Source organism: Sorex fumeus, unplaced genomic scaffold (assembly GCF_029834395.1).
Source record: "Sorex fumeus unplaced genomic scaffold, SorFum_2.1 ptg000240l, whole genome shotgun sequence".
Lineage (NCBI taxonomy): Eukaryota > Metazoa > Chordata > Mammalia > Eulipotyphla > Soricidae > Sorex > Sorex fumeus.
The window spans coordinates 4,748,440-4,768,205 of record NW_026606297.1 but is presented as its reverse complement, the minus strand read 5'-3'; the positions used below and the strand labels follow the sequence as shown (position 1 = coordinate 4,768,205).

Sequence of the window (19,766 nt, the reverse complement as noted above, 5' to 3'; positions counted from 1 at the left end):
ATCTTCAAGTTCGTGCTCCCTTTAGATGGGATTTTTAACAAAACATTTTACCAAAAGCCAAACAGATAAACAAAAAGGAGTCTAAAGTTGGATTCTATATAAGGAGTAGCTTAATATTGTTTTCTTTTAAGGATACCCAGATACATAGACTGTCAATGTGCAATTAGAACTATTTTAGAATGCTATAAAAAGCCTGAATATTGGCTAATTTAACAGCAACACCAACTGATAAAAAGGAACCCGCCCCCAAAATGAAACAGTATTATTATTATATATAAACTCTCAAACAAGTGATATAAAGAGTATCTATAATTCATATAGGCAAATTACAGTGAAACTAGACAGTTGTTGAAGGTAGTATAGTAAAATATCTCTGCTTTTATTACTTTTTAATATTTAAGAGACCATATATTATAATTTAAATATACTATTTTATATAATAAACTAAAATAATTTTTTTCTTTCATTTCCTAAAATAAACTATCACATCTTATTCTCTTTATTGATTTTCATTTTAAATATTTCAGGTTTTGCTTCTGTTTTGAGATAATGGTTTGACTCTAACAATCTAACCATCATTTGGCTATAACAAATAAACTGGGTGATTTCAACATTTGATGCAAATTATCTTACAGTTCTTGATGGTAGAAGTCCAGTAGCAAGCTGTTTACAGGAATGGTTCCTTTTGATTATTTGTTTATCTTCTCCAAAACTTTGGATAATATGCTTGTGGTCATTGATAAACCTTACCTTGTATGCCATCAGCCCAATTTCTGTCTTTTTTGCTATAAGGCAACATTGGTGTGCATCTATACGAAAATATCACCCTTTTGAAAGCACATTATTCATATTATATTAATCTCTCTCTAGAGAAACCCAGTTGAACTGGGTTACTTCTATAAGGAGAAAACATTAAATTAAGTCTATATTTGAGTAACTAAAATGAGGACTTTAACAAAAGAAATTTCAGAAGATACAGTTCAACCCAAAACAATCTGCCATCTGGTATCCTAAAATTCATGTCTTTTTCATATGCAAGATATTCATCATATGCCAACTCTCCAATGTAAGAACTCTTTCTCATATCTAAGTTTTAAAAGTGTCATATAAGATCAGGTACAAATGAAATTTAGGGTATGATTCATCCTGAAGCAATGCTGTTCTCCATATGTGAACTTGTAATAGTCTTTCTAGAGTATTTTCATTCAGAAAAACAAAGCTTGAAAGGAAGAAAGAACAATAACAGATCTCAAACAAATTCAAAATATAACATGACATATTTCATTTTATTTAAAATTTTGCAAAAGTATCTTTGAATTGATGGTCCCTTATTTCTTAGATGCTTAAAAGAGGTAGTGAACCCTCTCATACTTTGGATGCATCCCATAACCTTGATCCCAAAGTCCTCAATAACAGTCCTCTTAACCTCAGAAATGAGATGACACTCTTCAGTTCCTTCCAAGAATTTACGTGCATAATAACTCATGCTTGAGTCATTGTTTTCAAAGTGTTTCTTCTTTTGTTCTTCATAATTGTCCCATCTTTGACAGTCCAGTTTGGCAGAATATGAACTTGTAAAAAAAAATTAAATCCTCTTGACTTTTAGCGAAATTCAGAGGGTTCCAGGATATTCTGCATAAATATCCACCATAAATATTTCTTGAATACTTTCACTTCTGTTCCTGACTTCTATGAATATGGATAATTGGATCATGCGTCACATATAGTATCTTTTGAGCAAATACTTGTGTACTTCATAGTAACGATTCAAGAACATACTGTGTGAATAGTTTGAAGTCTTTCAGATTATTCAGTGTCTTTCTTTTAACTCAGTCTTCTTAGTAAATGTATACCTTCAATTATTTTATTACTAGTAACAAGAACACCCAAGCAGTGTTTATACACACTGCATAGAAATTTTCTGTTATGTATTCCAGTCAGTCACTTTTTAGGTCTCAGCAACATCCAGCAAACATCAAACATTTAATGTGACATTGTATTGTTGTATTTTAAGGTTCATCTTTCCAAAACTTTTCAGTACCATTTTCTTTGCTTCCATCTGAAATATCAAAAAATTTATACTTATATTTCTACTGGTACTTTGTTTATGATAATTTAAGTTCTAAGGCAATAGGAGGGTTCTATAGCCATTTTATTCTTTTTGTGTGTGTGCTTTCCCCAGAATCACCTTTAATATTCACATGCTTACAAGCATACTTTTCAAGTCAATCTAGACATTTTCAGAGAATATCCTTAAACATTTTCCAATCCTATTCTGAAACCAAAAAAAAACATTTTTAGGCATTTGTTACAGCAACACACCATGTTTGGCACCAAACTATATAGAGCTTGCTAAAGTTATCTTAGCAATGAACTGCAAATTTAACAGCATCGCCAACATGAATACATTATCACAATTCTACAGGCTAGAAGATCAACAAAAATGTGGCCTCAGCATGTGTTCCTTCTGGGAAATGTGAGGAGCTCTAGACTTTTGCTCTCACTTAGCTTCTGGCTTTATGATATCTCTAGCATCCTGCGGGCATATAAGATATGACCCAGATCTCAGCCTTCACAGACACGTGGCTTTTCTCTCTGCACGTCTTTGTCTGAACATCTTCTTTGTATGTTATATCCTACTCGAGCCCCAAACGATGACTTTATGTTTATCTTGTAAGTGGATTACCATTATGTCACATCCGTAAGTTCACAGCAGGTAACAATATTATGAAGAAAATTCTCTGCATTCATGCTCTCATTACCTTTGGCATAGTCCATTCCACTGTAACAGATCAGATTGTCCTTGATTTTGTTAAAATTCCAAATTACTTGCTTCCTCTTGCACTATGGAATCAGAAAATTTAAAAGAAAAATTTCCAATGATGCTGTATATGTATCTATTCTATAGGTTTCTTACTGTCCGCCACAATGATTCTTTCATGAAAATGTTACTATTTCCTGCATGATATTTTAAAAATTACCTTTCAGTAGGTAAGAGAGATAGTACATGGATAGACACCTGTGTTGCAAGTGGCTGACCCGGGTTTAATTACCAGTGCCGCACCATCTACAACCGGTGTACCACCAGAAGTGAACCCTAAACACATACCTGTAGTATGTTCTGAACACAGATGATGTGGATCAATAAAAAAATTACAATAATTGAAATTACTTTTGAATTTTGCTAGGCTTAATATGCTTACTTACATTGTCCTTTTATGTAATAATTGCCTTTACTAATAACTTTGGAGCAATAACACAGCATCAGGGCATTTGCCTTGTGAGCAGCCGACCTGGCCGAGCCGGGTTCGATTCCTCTGCCCCTCTCGGAGAGCCCAGAAAGCTACCGAGAGTATCTCGCCTGCACGGCAGAGCCTGGCAAGCTACCCGTGATGTATTCAATATGCCAAACACAGTAACAACAAGTCTCACAATGGAGATGTTACTGGGCCCGCTCGAACAAATCAATGAACAATGGGATGACAAGTGCTACAGTGCTACTAATAACTTTAGTGGCATCAAATGATCGTAGATTTTTATCTAAAACCTCCCTTTTTTACAAAACTCTATGTGTCAATTTTCGTCATTAGAAACTTTGCTATTTCCTTCTCTACCTTGTTATATCCCATTTAACTTGTTCCCAAAAGCCATCTGCTGCAACGTCTTTTAAAAATTCAACTCATATCCGGATCTTCAGATTCTTGTAGTTCAAAAGACTGGTAAAGATTTTATCACAAAGTGGTTCCTAATCTGGCATTTCTTACAAAACTTCCACATATCAATTATTTCTCCCTTTTACAATGTGGGTCAACTAATTTTATTCTCAAAGCACTTACATTCTTCCATCTCTATTTTTCTATAAAATATTTCATCAACACATTAACTTATTCTCTATTTAAAAAAATCACAATTTCAACTTCACTCCTTAATGCATTAATAAAATACTAGTTTCGTAATTTTATTCATATGCTATGGTATATTACTTTGAGTATTTTAATATTGTATCTATTTAGCTCCTAATCTGTTACTCCTCACCCCTCCTTATCACCACCATCAGGTCATTTTAATAAAACTTTATGGCCTGAAAGAACAAGGTGCCAGTTAGTTGATGAGGTCCAATTTCCCAATTTTTAATTTTTAATTTCCAATTTTTAAGAGACAAATTTAGTGAGTGATATTTGCTTAAAAGTTCATGTATTATTATTTGTAACTACTAAATTTTAATTTTTATAATGACTAAATGGCGTGTCGGATTTCCGAAATCCGACACACCATTTCGTCGGTAAAGAAACAAACAGCACCCGGCCCAGACAAGGTCAGACCTGAACACCTGAAGAACCTGCCGTCAGTACTCATCAATACACTGGTTCGGCTCTTCACTCGCTACATGTCTGAATGCAAGGTTCCGTCCCAGTGGAAAACCAGCAGGACCGTACTACTGTTCAAGAAGGGAGACATCCATGACATTGGCAACTATCGCCCGATCTGCCTATTGTCTGTCATCTACAAGTTGTTCACTCGAGTCATCCTGAACAAGATTGGCAGAACACTAGATGAAGGACAACCATGCGAGCAAGCCGGGTTCCGCAAAGGATTCAGCACCAATGACCATATCCACACGATAACCAAGCTCATTGAGGTTTCTCCGGAGTTCAAGATGCCGCTCTGCTTAACGTTCATTGATTTAAAGAAGGCCTTTGATTCTGTTGAGATGGAAGCGGTCATGGAAGCCCTAGCCAATCAGGGCATTCAAGCCCAATACATCAGGATCCTCCGTGAGCTGTATTGCGGATTCACTACCAGGATCTCACCATTCTACAAAGAAGTAATCATTGATGTCAAGAGAGGGGTTCGGCAGGATGATACCTTTTCACCGAAACTCTTCAGTGCCACCCCCAAGAACATCATGCGACAGCTAGAATGGGAAGGAATGGGAATGAAGATAGATGGTCAGCAACTACACCACCTCCGCTTCGCTGATGACATTGTTTTAATAACACCAAACATCAGCCAAGCGGCACAAATGCTGGCCGACTTTGACCGTGGAAAGGTAAGACTAGAGCTGAATCTTATGAAGACAATGTTTTTGAGAAACAGCCTTGTTCCTGACGCCCCATTCGCTCTCAATGGAACGACCATCTCCGAATGCAACAGCTATGTGTACTTAGGTCGAGAGGTCAACATGACAAATGACCTGGCACCCGAGCTGCGCAGGAGGAAGAGAGCGGCTTGGAAGGCCTTCAAGAACATTGAAGCAATAGCTAAGAGGACGAAGAACCTCCGGCTCCGGCACATCTCTTCGATTCCACTGTTCTTCCTGCATTAACATATGCCTCAGAGACGTGGGCCCTACGCAAACAGGATGAGAACGCTATTCAGGTCTCCCAAAGAAGAATAGAAAGAGCTATGCTTGCAATATCATGTTTCACTCAAATGAGAGAGAGAATCCGGAGTTCTGACATCCTTCGAAGATCAAGAATCAGGGACGCTGTCTCATTTGCCAAGGTGTCGAAAATCAGATGGGCTGGTCATTTAATGAGATTTAAATACGACCGCTGGACTAGAGCTGTTACGGACTGGATTCCACGGGATGTCAAAAGACCGCGTGGCCGCCCACCTACCAGATGGTCAGACTTCTTTGTCAAGATCATGAAGGATCGGTTTGAGGCCCTTCATGTTCCCGGAGCGAACAGATGCCATTGGGCTACACTAGCACGAGACAGGGACAAATGGAGACGTTACTGGCGCCCGCTCAAGCAAATCGACGACTAACGGGAAGTTAAGTGATTAAGTGATAACGACTAAAAACATGCCTACTTATATTACAATTCCAGGCAGATCAGATTTCTTCTTGATAATTCAGAATTAATTACACTGTAGAAATGTAAATAGAGAGTAAGTGGTAAATAGGTTGTAGATAAGCACATACCAGACATAAGAAAAAGTGATTGCAAATAATCTCAGCATTGAAAATGTGGAAATTTAATGAGTGGCAAAAGGTTGTTACTGAGAGAAAGAACCAGAGTCTAAATTGGAAAACAAGCCAAGTTTTCTGAAAGTTTGGTAAAAAATATCTAAAACTAAGAGATGAGCCCAGTGAGGGATAAAGGAATGAAACATAATTAACCCACTGTAACCCAAGGAAGAGGTATTCTTTCAGTAGTGGCCTGAAGGAGTTGACATTCGTCACTTATATCTTTCAGAGTAAACCTCTGAGGGCTGGAGAGCTAGTATAGCTGGGTATAGCTCTGCACAGCTTTGTACACAGCCTCTCAGTTTGATCCCTGCATCCCACATGGTACTGAATGCAGATCCAGGAGGAAGCCTGAGCACCCTTGTGTGTGGGTCCAAGATGAAATAAAAGGAAACCGAAACAAAAGCAACAACAAAAACAACAACAAAACTAAATAAGCTAAAGCTAGCTGGATTTATTAGGTTCATCACAGATTTGAGGTCATAGAGCACCTGTAACCGCAATATCTGAGAGTTGAGCAAATCCAAGAGACACACTTGAGATGTGTTCATTTGAGTAGAAACTGCTAGAGCCTAAAAGTGGTTGATATGCTTAAGTGGTGATAAGGCAGACTTGCTGAAGGCTGAAATTGGACAAGCATGAAAGTATGGAAAACCTTAGGGGCACAGATAGAGAAAAAAAAACACACTTATGTGACAATTGTCCCAGGGAACTTTAATAGTTTACATGATAAGGATAAGAGAAAAAACTTGAGTTACATATGATAGAGGAATAATAATAATTATTATGTATCTCTCATGATAAAGACTCACTATTTAGGATCAACTATTTTAGCAGAAATCTAGCCTTTCAAGTATAAGAATTCTCAGACCTTCCTAAAGGTAAAGAAACAATAGACTGACAGACAGAAAATAGGCAATGGAGTTCTTCATTACATAGAAAAATATTGAAAATCCTACACCCACTGAAGTTAGTATGAAGGAAATAAAATTATTTCAAACACATTACAGAATGATAAATACTTTAAATATTTAAAAAGTTTCTAAGATTCTATATTAGATAAAAGTGCAAATTTTAGAATGAATCACTTATGGCTCAAGGATAAAATATTTCAGTTGGACCCTGAAAGAGGACAAAAATATGCTATGGCACAAGAAAAGTATTCTTGGTTGACAGTGTCAAGAACTGTATTTAGTGGAGATAACATTCTGGTTATTGGGGTGTGTTAAGAAAATACAAACCAAACTTCAATGCATTTTAGAAAATCAGACATGTGTGCATAAAAAGTATTTAGATATTATTAAGGAAAGTCAGTAAAAGAGAGAAAGTAAATCAAGAGAAAGATTGAGAGCAAGATAACAAGAGCTAGAGTGAGACAAACATACACACAAGCACAGAGAGAGAGAAAGAGAGAAAGAGATAGAGTGAGTGAGAGAGAGAAAGAGAGAGAATTACACACTTATTTAGGTGCCAAGAGCTAGGAAAGAATCCAGAGCCTGGATTACACAGACACAAGCTCATCAATAAACTAGAAAATATTTCTTTTTAAGATTAGACTCATGATATCAAAGGAAGTGACAGTTTTGAAATCTGAATAGCAGGTTGGGGAGATGCATGTCCAGAGATAAGGTAATACTTGATTTGTATTTCTAAGACCACTCAGGGTACATTATTGTTCCCCGGAGTGAAATAGCTTGTAATTTTCTTTTTTTCTCCTCATATTTCCAACTGACGAGAATAGTTTCAACAATTTTATGGCAGTTAATTCTGCTTTAATCAGATTTTACTGAGTCAAGTATCTCCTATCCAGGTACTAAGCATGCCTGACCCTGCTTAACTTCCAAGATCAGAGATTGGGCACTGAGTCAAATGTTAATCTCATGTCTTTAAGGTAGCCTATATAAACCACGTGTCTGGATTTTATCACCTAGCAGGGCCTAGTCATGCTAAGATCCATCCCAGTGGGCTTTTGGATTTTTTTCCCTTTTTGTGTCACATACATTTCTTAGTCAACTAGTCACAGTCACGGTCCTCCCGTTGTTCATCAATTTGCTCGAGCGGGCCCAGTAACGTCTCCATCATGAGACTTGTTGTTACTGTGTTTGGCATATCGAATACATCACGGGGAGCTTGCCAGGCTCTGCCGTGCGGGCAAGATACTCTCGGTAGCTTGCTGGGCTCTCCGAGAGGGGCAGAGGAATCGAACTCGGGTCGGCCATGTTGGCCACTTGTAAGGCGAACGCCCTACCGCTGTGCTATCGTAGTTTAATAGAAAGATCTTAGGATCCAGTTGCTCAGGCCCTACAATCCTGAGGGTGGTGATACAGCAGGGCCACCAATGCTGTAGCTGGGGATATTCAGGGAACCAGAAGGGAGTTTGGGGGACGCAGGGAAAGTACAGTACAGTGGGTAGGGCACTTGCCTTGCACACAGCTAACCTGGGTTCGACGCCGGCAAACTTCACGATGCCCTGAGTTCTCCAGGAGTAATTCTTAAGAACAGAGCCAGATTTTGCACATGAGTACTGCCAGGAGTCAAAAATCTAAAACAAAAAAATAAAAACTAACTTGTTTTAGTCTAATGCCAGGAATGTGCCTTTACCCTTCTACTTTCTTTCTAGCTCCTCAAAAAGTTGCTTTACAGATTTGGGTTATTTATGAAACATAATTTAGGAAAAAGTAAAATGCATCATCGCATCCTATAGATAAGAGAGGCGAAGGATCTAGCAAGCTTTCTAAATATGATCTCTTTTCATCTTCACAGCAATTGTGTTTTTTCTCTGAGACTGGTGTTCAAGGTGATTCTTCACAGCTTATACCAGATGTAACTGAATTAGAGTCCTTGTTTCCTTGTTTCAAATTCAGTTTCCTCAGATGGAAGGGCACACTGATGGCTGTTTTTAGCACAATTCTTCCGTTGGATCACGAGAGAGTTTCTGAAAGTTATTGATCTACTTTTCTATATCAATTTACAGTACTCTTTCTTACATATTTCCCATGGGACAAGTAAAACATAAAACAAATGGGCCATGTCCAAGAATAAATTTCTTTCTTCTTTATCGAGACTGAATTATTCTTCTTGTATTTCTCTTTATTCAGTATCTTCCGCCACTTCCTTAGAACTAAAGGTTTTCTGGATGCATTGTCCTAACACGGTGGATTATCTATTCAGAAAGGAAGGGTGCATTATTTGATTTCTATTTCTACATACAATCCTACAGAGCGACATGCTTGTATTTTTCTGGATGTTGTTAATAAAATAAAATTGAAGTTTTCTCCTCTTGATATCACGAAGGTAAGTTAAAACATGGGACTGATTGGTCAAGGAACAGCACAGTAGCTGAGATGTTTGCTGTCTGTATATGCAGCCGACCCAGATTTTATTCCTTGAGCTGAATCTGATTCCCTGAGAACCTGAGCAGAGTACCTGGAGTAAGACCTGAGCACTATGTCACCTCCAAACCAAAATAAATCAATTAATTTTTTATAACGATCTTGCTTTTTTCTTAGATTTTACTGTGGAAGAAATACACATTTCATAAAACACTGCTTTGCGCAGTGGCAGTATCGTAGCCAATGAGGTTTATCCGAGGCGCGATTATTGCTAATTGAAAACTTTTCCCAACTTGCATGCAATGGAACATAAATGCATGGCAGATTCATAAAGCACACCTCTCTTTTCAGCCTTTATTCATAAGAAGCAAAATAGTATTCTATGTCCTAGATATTTGGGGGGTAAAATGCCTGTAAGCAAGAAGAAAGGAATACTTTAGGAGAACTCTCAGTCTGGGACAAGGATTGGATCCCTGTGCAGAAGAGAAGTAAAGAGGGTGTTAATAGGTAATTTTCTGCAAGGTAGTTAGGATTCGAAGTTTCCCTCAGGACTAACTGGTTTAAATACTACGTCCTCTCAAGCACTGCCCGGAAGCTACCACAGAAAAGAATTTCTCCAGCAAGAACACGACATGGATGTTACAGCACAGCCACTGGCACTATTGATCAGTTTAATGCTTTGAAATAGGACTTGTGAGAGCTCTTTTTGACCATGATTCAAGATTCTAAACTCATCATGGTCCACTGTAATTTTGGGTTCGTTGTTTTGTGTTTGAGTGAAGAATGGACGCCCAGCAATGTTCAGAATTTAATCCTGGTTCTGTGCTCACGGATCACATCTGTAGGTGATGGGCCGTATATGATGCTTGGAATCGAACCCCAGCTGCTACATGCAAGACCAGATGCTTCCCAACTGTGCTCTCTCTCTGACCAACATCCATTCTTTTTGTTTGTTTGTTTATGGAGCGGGGAGGGGTCACGTTAAACCATGCTCAAGGTTTACTCCTGTCTCTGTATTTAGGGATCACAGCTGAGAGGAAAGGGAGGGCCATAGCAGTACTGTGGACTGAACCCTAATGAGTGGTGTGCAAGGCTAGTGCCCTAACAATTGTCCCTTATCTTCCACTCTTGAGTAAACCTCATCCCTTCCTTATACATGTGAATTCCTTCATAATGACTTATTTTCTCACTGTGTAAAAGACTGTTTTAATGTTTTTGTAATATATAATATTTCAAAATATGTAGAACTTTATTTTCATTCAATGAAAAATATAATTCATGTTTTTGGATAGATGCTACTAAATTTTAGCACTTAGTAACATTAGAATTTGAAGAATATAAAATACCCAATAATGACACTTTCTAAAGTTAAATATATTAGAAGAAAAAATTACCTTCTATTCATGTAGAAATAGAGAAATGTCTTCATATTTTATAAGGTATGAAGTGTTTCTAAAATAGCATAATGTCTGCATGTAATAAATGCAAACATGTGTTTTGCATGTATGTAACATCATAATGGTATATCTGCGAAATATATATAACACCATATATGATATTACGTATGTCTATATGATGTCATTTGAAATCTGTAGAATCATCTAAAATTTTGGTCACTGTCACTGTCCTCCCATTGTTCATCAATTTGCTCGAGCGGGCCCAGTAACGTCTCCATTGTGAGACTTCTTGTTACTGTGTTTGACATACAAATATGTCATGGGTAGCTTGCCAGGCTTTGGCATGTGGCGAGATATTCTCAGTAGCTTGCCGGGCTCTCTGAGAGGGACAGAGGGATTGAACCCAGCTGGGCCGAGCCCAAGGCAAACACCCTACCGCTTTGCTAGCGCTCCAGCCCAAAACAGTAAAAATAAATGCTTCAGAGGAATCAATTCAGTGAGACTCACTATAAATTAAGTCATAAAAAGATTATTATTAAGCACAATACAATTCAATATTAATAATCACATAGAAAAACTAGATTTCTCTCACACACTTTTCTGCAATTCAAAAATCCTCTTTGTTTTCTGAATTAAGAGTTTCTTCATGTTTAGGTGAAATACTGACATAGCTACATAGACAGGGAAATACTTACACGGGGATTCCCAAAATTCTGAAATGGAGATGTAGATTATAGAAATTATTCTCCCCATCCCTAAAGCATAAAAACTAGGTCCTTTTGATATGCAGAAAATAGGCCTGATAATAAGATTCTAATGGGGGTCAGCACTTCTCAGAGAAGATCAAACCCCACTCAGCCATGGGATTTCCAAGACTCAGGAGAAGTTTTTGTGAGACTATGAAAGGCCAAAAAACTTGCAAGACTCATCTCCCTTGACAGGTCTCTGATTAAATATTACTCATGATGATGTCGTCAGACAAGGATATTTGGAAACTATCCATATGTAATCCATTCCCTGGAAGCATTTAGGACTGTTTCCATACCATATATTCACTACAATCTCTCTGCCTTGTTCTGTCTCTCTGTCTCTATACATATCTCGTTCTGTGTCTCTCTCTCCCTCCTTCCCACTTTCCCTCCCTCTCTCTCTCTCTCCATATTGTCTATATAATCATATTCGACCTCACTATTCATCTCCTTCTGAAATAAAGTTATATGATTTTAAATGACAAACCTGGGAACCGAGGCAGCTCTCAGGACTGAGTTCCTTGCAAATAGAAATCTCTTGCTCCAATGTGAGTTCAGGGTTCCCCCCAGAACTTGTCTGATGAGGACCACATCCACTGCAATGAAAATCAAAGTCAGATGCAGATTAATGGATGCCTTGTTTGTTTGGTGGTGTGCTTCAATCCACATACACAGTGGCTCGTCTCAAACATCCACAGTCCTAACACCTCGGCACATCCATGAGAACCCAAAATGGGTAGAGTGGGAGGCACACAACATTTTTTTCTGTGGATAAGCTATTCCTTTCCTTGCTCTCCATTTTTCCTATCAATGTCATTTGGGAAACTGAACCGGACTCCGACAGCAGTATCTATTTTATTTTCTATTCATTACCTTATGTTATTCAATAAAAGGCAATGTCTTACATGCCATTCCTAGACAGTCTCTATTATTCCATTAACAGCACTCACATATTATTCTCCCAAGTCTTTAGAAAGACATGCAGAAAAACAGCACGGCAAGTTAAAGAAAAGCGATTTCTTCAACTTTCAAAGGCATAGATCTAATGACTCAGTTTAAACCAGAAGCGTGTAGGTGTTCGCTTTGCTGGTGACAAAGCTGCATATTTATGGAGTGTTCCCTGAAGTTATAAAGCCAGGAACATGTGGAGCAGATTTGTTTGAGATTTTTATACAATGTGGGAAATACAAGGAAATATTTTACCCTTTACACTCCCACTTTTTTTTTTATCCAAAGAAATTCCAATTTTTAGATGTTTCATTGTGGGTGGATTGAGGAATGATAAGTCATGCTGTTTCACAGATTTCTGCTGACAGCAAAGTTACAATAATGACCATGGACACTCTTTTCAGATGGAGTTTAGGGTTTGTAAAAAGTCAGGCATAAACAATGATAGTATTGACCTTTGAAAACATATTTTTGAACCTATCATTCTCGCTGCTTTGTTTAAAATTTTTCAGTTCATTTCATCATCCTGAATATTATGTAGCAGTTTACTAATAGGAGGAAAAAGAAATTCTGCCTTGCTATTCAGCATCTAGTTTTCAATCATTCTGTTTTTTGTCTGATCATCAGAGTTTTCTCCCCATAACTGGAGACCTGCTGAGATGGGTTTTAAGTGCAGGAATGCAATATTAGCTTCAAGTAGCAGGAAGAAAAAAACTGTAGCTTTTTATGAATTTAAAGTCTTTTCTTCTAAGATGCTGATTGCAAGCTAACGGGTAATAATTTTCATCTGGTTGTGTCTTGCACCTGGTTTCTCTCCCCCTTTTCTCATCCTTTTTCTTTGAGGAAAAAAGTTGTTTTGTTGTTGTTGTGGTTTGCTTGGTTTTTTTTTCTATTTCTTAAAAGACTTCTTAATACCACCATACAGATAGAAAAAAAACATTGTAGGCTCACAAAGTTTTCAATAAGAAATATGGTTTAATTAAGAAGCTGTTGACATTAAGATCGCTACTTTTTAAACTAGAAAACAAATATATTTAAAAAAACCCTTCTGAGTTAATTTAATTTCATTTAATCTTCCCTTCAGCATCAATGATTCTTGAGAAGGGTTTCAAAATATTTTACAAATTCAACCAAGTTGCAGTTTATATCCTTGGTAATAAATACTTTTTGAAGTATGATAAAAAAAAAAAACACCTCGGGGGGAAATGTGCAATTTTGCAATTGACTGATGTTCTTTGCTTGTGTCCACAGTGTGCTTTGCCCAGATAAAACATTAAAAAATGTCCAATTGCCCTTCAATTTTCGGTGGAATTATATAGTGTACATGGTGAAAGACTATATCTAGGCTTCTATTCATGAAAGCACAAATGTTGCTTTTCATATGAATCTTGTGAGAATATATCGACACCTAAATGTTTGATATGCAGGAGCACACAGTAGTAATTAAAAATATCTGTCACGTTGTATGCAACAATCCAAAATTGCTATGTGAGAGACAATTTGGAGGAATACCAGTAAAGTAGGTAAATGACGATCAGTTAATGGTGAAACCCAAGGAAAACCAATGTCATGAACACGTTGAATAGAATAGATTCTCTTTGACTGAAAAGCCTGTTTTCTTAAAAATCTAGACTGGATCTCATCCTTTCACAAACTCTAGTTAGAACTCATTAATATCATTCAGACTATTCTTTCTTATGTGAACATATCGGAAAAAAATAGAGTGATTTCAGAAGATATCGTTCTTTTCAAGTGGTTATACTACAGTTAGACTCTAATCTGCTACTACAGTGAAATTAAGTGATAACTTCATGAACTTCTTACACATGTGTAATTCCTTAATGACTATATTTTCTCATAGTTCATGAAAATCTTGCCTTTTATCTCCACACCTCGCCAGTATCTGGCAGAGTAGTGGTTAAGCAAATGAATAAATATACACTAGCAAGCATGTTTTTGTTTGCTGTAAATTAAGGTAAGTTTATAGATAGTTAGGAGAGCCCGGCAAGCTACTGAGAGTATCTCCCCCAAGCGGCAAAGCCTGAGTCACATATTCAATATGCCAAACACATTAACAACAAGTCTCAAAATGGAGACATTACTGGTCCGGCTCAAGCAAATTGATGAACAACGGGAAGACAGTGACAGTGAAAGTGATTATAGATACTATCAATTGCCATATTTTTCCTTATGGGGGACATTGTGTTCTACTGCTCCATATGGTAGCTGTAAATCTCTGTATTTTACCTTTTTATGCATTCACTCATTCATTCAATTCTCACTTATTGCTTTCTAAATAAAGACAGGTGTGTGTGTGTGTGTGTGTGTGTGTGTGTGTGTGTGTGTGTGTACGTATGTGTTTGTATGTGAGAGAGAGTGGGGGAGAGAGAGAGAGTTTAGACAGAGAAAGAAAGGAGAGTGAAAGGTATTTATAGGGTATCTTTCTCGAGTTTTCAGAGTCCAACTTCATGTAAGAGAAGACACAAAAATAAATGCATTTCTAGTGTTAATATTTTGAATGAACTTAAAATATCAGGACAATGTATCAAAAACCCATCATAGATATTATTTAAGAATGTCTTATATTTAAAAAAAAGATTCATATTAGGGTATCAGAGTAAGTAAAGACCAGAGGTAAATGTGACTTAAATTCTGTTTTCAGGATGGAAGCAGAAGCAATGCAAAACAATTTTATTTTTAATCATTAGATATATCAACAATACGAGACATTTCTTTAGGTTTTCATAGCTGCTGCTTGATACTTTATAGGCTCAGAGTGGAAGATATCATAAAAGCAATTTTTTGGAAACTGCAAAAGGACGGACAAACAACCTGTGGCACTGTTCCAAGATCACTAGGATCTATACTTTTATGGAATAATTAAAAATCCTCTACAGGTCTTTTATTGATTTGTTCTTTCAGTAAATCTAAGTGATACGATAGTATGTGAAAGGATAACTTATTATTACTACACTAATAATACTCTGGTGAATGACTGTATGTAGCTAGCTAAAGGTGGCACAGTGAAAAGAATAATTCTGACTAACATAGTCTGAACACATATTTTGCTTTCAGCATTGAATTATGGACTATGAGTTTCAATCCCCAGAACCACATATGGTTTAACAAACACTGCCAGAAGTCATCTCTAAACACAGACACAGTAAGCCCTGAGCTCTGCCCATTTGGCCTCAACTTAAGACTGCACCTCCCCCAGACCCCCACCCAACAAAAAAAGCAGATAAACAAAGAGCTATTTCTCGAACTGGAATCTGAACAGCATATCATGATTCTTTTAGTCTATCAGCATCGTATTTCTCTTTTTCTTTTCCTTTGTTTTGTTTTGTTTTAGTGCCACATTTGGTCATGCTCAGAATTCACTCCTGGCTTTGTGGTCAGGGATGACTCGTGGCAGGGTTTGGGGAACCATATATAGTGTCTGAAAGTGAAGCTTGGTAAGAGGCAGGCAAGGCTGAGGGCCCCCACTGTACTATCCCCCTATCCCTCAACGTTATTTTTCAAACAAATAAACAAACAAACAAACAAAGTGAAACAGTAAGAGATAAAGTCACAACAGGCAAAAGTTTTCCATTTCTCTATTTTAATCTAGTGCACTTTTGTGACTTGCTGAAAGGTACACTGTAGATGGATGACTTTCATTTTTTGCCCTCTTAATTCTTAATAAGTTGATCCTTTCTGGGAATTATTTGCATAAGATAATGAAGTAGGATTACAGAGGAATTAGCAGCAGTACCATTAACATATCCCCACCCCCACACACCTCCTGTGGCCTCACACTTGACATCAGGGGGAGCATTTATTTTCCTTCACTTCAAATTAAAAATCAAAAGCAGCAGGGGGGAATGGTGAGTTTCCAGCATTCTTTAGAAAGTTGAATATATGTACTTTAACTATTTCTATCTAATGAATGAAAGCTACTTTAGTGCATTTCATAAAATGCTTTAAAATTATTGTTGGGTAAAGAATCAAGGGCACAATCATCAGTTAATCAAAAACACTTAAAACATTTAAAATCTCCCAATAATAGTATATCTTATCATTCTGTTCACTGCACTCCTAAACTATCTCCCATTTTGATTTGCATTTACTTCTTCAACATCAATATGTTTTGATATTGTGCTAAATGTTGTTTATAACCTGAAGGTGATTATAAAGTTACAATCTACTTATTACTTAATAGATCTTCAATTTAGAATCAGTGCACTCAAACTATCTGTACTAAAATTAAACAGATGTTATATTATAAAGGTCATAATTTATTGGCATAACTAAACAAAGATTTTTAATAAAACTTCATTAAGAGGAAACTTTCTACCTTCAGACTTTTGAGTGAAACTTTACTTAGATATGATTAGAAAGAATGAAGTTATATTTTATTTTTCTTTGTATGTCTTCCTTGGTGGCTGGAGTGATAGCACAGCAGTAGGACATTTGCCTTGTATGCAGCCAGCCTGGCCAAGCCGGGTTCAATTCCTCCTCCTCCCTCGAGAACCCGGCAAGCTACCGAGAATATATCACCCTCACGGCAAAGCCTGGCAAGCTACCCTTCACATATTCAATATGCCAAACACAGTAACAAGTCTCAAAATGGAGATGTTACTGGGCCCACTCGAGCAAATCGATGAACAATGGAAGGACAATATATGTTTGTTTGTGTTTTTGTCTTCCTTGTTGAGCAAAATAGTTTATTTCAATGAGGTCAAGTAACATAATTATTCTTTATTTGGGGCCACACCTGGAGTTACTCCTGAATCTGAACTTAAGAATCATTTCTAGCAGTCCTTCGGGGACCATATGAGATGCTGGGAATTAAACCCAATTCATCCACATGAAAGACAAGTGCCCTACCCAGTGTACTATCAGACTATTCTTTTTTTCTTCATATATAGCACAAACATATTTTATTTTCTTTTTATTTATAACTCTACTTGGAAAAAATCATACACTGAAATCTCTAGAGGAATTTATGAGTACAAAAATGTCATTCGTCATACATGAGTGTTATGCATGTACATTTAAATGTGAACCATTTGACTGAAAGATAAAATTGAAGAAAACCAAAATCAAATAACATCCCATGTTACCATACTAAGAAATGAATGATTAACTAAAATCCCCAACTGAAAATATAATTCTAAATAACCTGTTTAAAATATTTCGTTTGGGAGTTTTAGAGTTAGTACAGTGTGTAACATGCTTACGTTGAACATGCAAATACTATGTTTAGCACCATCCTTTGAAACCTGAGCTTTGAAAGGAGTGATCCCTGAGCACAGACCCAGAAGTAAGTTCTGAACACTACTGACTGTGGCCCCAAATCTCTCTCTCTCTTTCTCTCTCACTCTCTCGCTCTCTCTTGCTCACTCTCTCTTGCTCTCTCTCTCACTTGCTTTCTTGCTCTATTTCTCTCTATGTATGAGTGTGTATGTGTAGAGATATGTGTATATAGATATATATATTCATATATATAACATATTATATATATGATTGTTAACTCACCGTCTTGGAGCTCATGTTCTACATAGTGGAGCTCCAGATTTGAGCTCCAGGACCATATGGTGGCCCAAGCACCACCAGGAGTGATCCCAGAGCATTAAGCCTAGAGAAGCCCTTGAGTAGCACCAGCTGTGGTCCAAAAACAAAAATAAAGTTTGGAAAATTAACACAGCGGGTCGGGCATCTGCCTTGCACGCAGCCAACATGGCCGACCCAAGTTCGATTCCTCCGCCCCTCTCGGAGAGCCCGGCAAGCTACCAAGAGTATTCGATATGCCAGACACAGTAACAACAAAGTCTCCAATGGAGACGTTACTGGGCCCGCTCGAGCAAATCGATGATCAACGGGAGGGCCTTTTTTAAAATAAATAAATGGTTTTGTTTTTAGGTAAATTTTGACTTTACTTAAAAATCTCCTTTCTCCCTTTGCAAACAGATCCACAAGTATAACTATGTTGCCACTTACCCACACAAATGTACTTTTTTGTTGTTTTTGGGTCACACTGGCTATGCACAGGGGTTACTCCTGACTCCGCACTCAGAAGTTACTACTGCTCAGGGGACCATATGGGATGGTGGAAATCAAACCCGGGTCGGCCGCGTGCAAGGCAAACACCCTACCTGCTGTGCTATTCCTCCAGCCCCTGAGGCTTCATTCTGTCATATGGGGTAGGGAGAAACAAAGAGAGAAAGAAAGAATAAGAAAGAAAGAAAGAAAGAAAGAAAGAAAGAGAGAGAGAGAGAGAGAGAGAGAGAGGGAGGGAGGGAGGGGAGTAAGGAGAGAAAGATAGAAAACAAGTGAAAGAAAAAGCAAAGAGAAAAAATAAACAGAGAAAAGAAAGAAAGAAAGAAAGAAAGAAAGAAAGAAAGAAAGAAAGAAAGAAAGAAGTTGGAAAGAAAGAGAAAGGAAAAAAGAGAAAGGGAGAGAGTGAGGGAGGTGGGAGGGGGGAAGGAAGAAAAGAAGGAGGGCTGGAGCGATAGCACAGCGTAGCACAGCGGGTAGGGCAATTGTCTTACACACAGCCGACCCGGGTTCAATTCCTCTGTCCCTCTTGGCGAGCCCGGCAAACTACGGAGAGTATCCCACCCACAAGGCAGAGCATGGCAAGCTCCACGTGGACCTTAATCCTAACCAGGTGTGGTCCTTGGGTGTAAAGTGAGGAGCAAGCCCTGAACACAAGGTTTAAACCCCAAAATCAGAGATAAAAGTCCTACCTCTAATTGAAACAGCTCACCCCAATTAAATTTTAATTTCCAAAGGTTGCCCTCTTTGAATTGTAGTCATCATTTACCTTCTTCCATTTGTCATGCAACAATGCATGTAAAGTTGTTTTTGTTTGTTTACCAGTTCTCTGCTGTGTTTCAGACAATTATTAATTTCATGGACTTCTAGAGAAGAAATAATTGAGAAAGATAAATTTAAAATTTGTGAGTTGAACTGCTATTGGCGAAATTTTAAAGTTTCTTATTTTTGACTTTCATGATCATAATTCAATGTCAGGTGAATAGTAGAACTGAGAGTTAAAAAGAATGGAAGACAAGGCCTTCTGACCTAATAGCCCAAGATAGGTGAAATTCTTCAAGAATCGAGTGGGCTCAATGAAATTGGGCTCGAGAAGTATTACAGCAGTTAAGACCCTTGCTGTGCAGTAGATTTCACCAGATTTCACCCCCTACATCCCAGAGGACCCCTGAGCATAGCCTAGAGAATTTCCTGAGCGCAGATCCAGGATTAACACCTGAACATCATCGGATATGGTCCTCAAAAACAAATTTTAAAAAAAAGAAAGAAAAAGTAGAAAGTAGAAAATACTGGACACCCTCTATACAGCCTCCGAATCACCCAGTTC

At 37.6% G+C, this 19,766-nt stretch overlaps 1 protein-coding gene and 1 pseudogene across 2 annotated transcripts in view; both read left to right on the top strand.

Moving 5' to 3' along the window:
• CDH18 (cadherin 18) overlaps window positions 1-19,766 on the top strand; it is a 784,408-nt gene that overhangs the window by 96,741 nt on the left and 667,901 nt on the right. The window lies entirely within an intron of this gene.
• Window positions 9,521-9,653, top strand: LOC130018185 (uncharacterized; annotated as a pseudogene).